This window comes from Gavialis gangeticus, unplaced genomic scaffold (genome assembly GCF_001723915.1).
Source record: "Gavialis gangeticus isolate Ggan-Ray unplaced genomic scaffold, GavGan_comp1, whole genome shotgun sequence".
In the NCBI taxonomy this organism is placed as follows: domain Eukaryota; kingdom Metazoa; phylum Chordata; order Crocodylia; family Gavialidae; genus Gavialis; species Gavialis gangeticus.
This window is the reverse complement of record NW_017729024.1, coordinates 97,940,386-97,941,156: the sequence shown is the minus strand read 5'-3', so window position 1 is coordinate 97,941,156 and position 771 is coordinate 97,940,386.

Sequence of the window (771 nt, the reverse complement as noted above, 5' to 3'; positions counted from 1 at the left end):
GGTGGCTTCCAGGTGAACATGGCTGGTTAGGCCCATTACTTTTGTTGATACAGACTCTCTCAAGTTTGGATTGGCCATTCTGACTAAGGAGTGCCTGCTATATTCTGGTTTGTCTGAGAACTCTTGGCTAATTTGGGAAATGTTGCTCATCTTGCTACAATTTATTTCTACTCATACTTCTCCCACCCAAAGCTGAGCTAATTTGGGCTTATTGGTGGGGCCACATAAGCAAGCCAAGTGCTGTCACAGGAAACCCTAGTCTTGGAATTCAGAGTTGTGGCATCGAACGTCATAAAGAATTTTTTTTCCTGATGCTGGGTGACTTCCAGGGACACTCAGAAGAACTGCAAAGCCAGTAATATCTTCCCATTTATTCATTGCTCTTTCATGACTTTTGTTTTCCCCTTTGTTTCTTGCTTTCTAGTTGCCTTCACTTCTGCCCAGAGGTTGATTGTTTAAGGCAAACTCTACTAAAACATCAAAAGGATGAAGCCATAGACAGACATCTCAAAGTCTTTTGATGGCTTTAATATTGGCCTGGCCTGTAAGTCACTGCTTTCATACAGTTCCTTTTTCTGAATCACATCCTTGTTGAAATATGTTTTACATCCAGGGCTTCAGGAGAAACATTGGGGAGTGCTCTGTGTATTCCTTTTCTGAAAACTACCTGAAGCTGTTTTGCTTGTTTGTTGTGTAACAGCTATGGCAGAGGCAACAAATATAGGTTTTGTCATTTCATAGATTCATAGATTCATAGATTAAGGGTCGGAA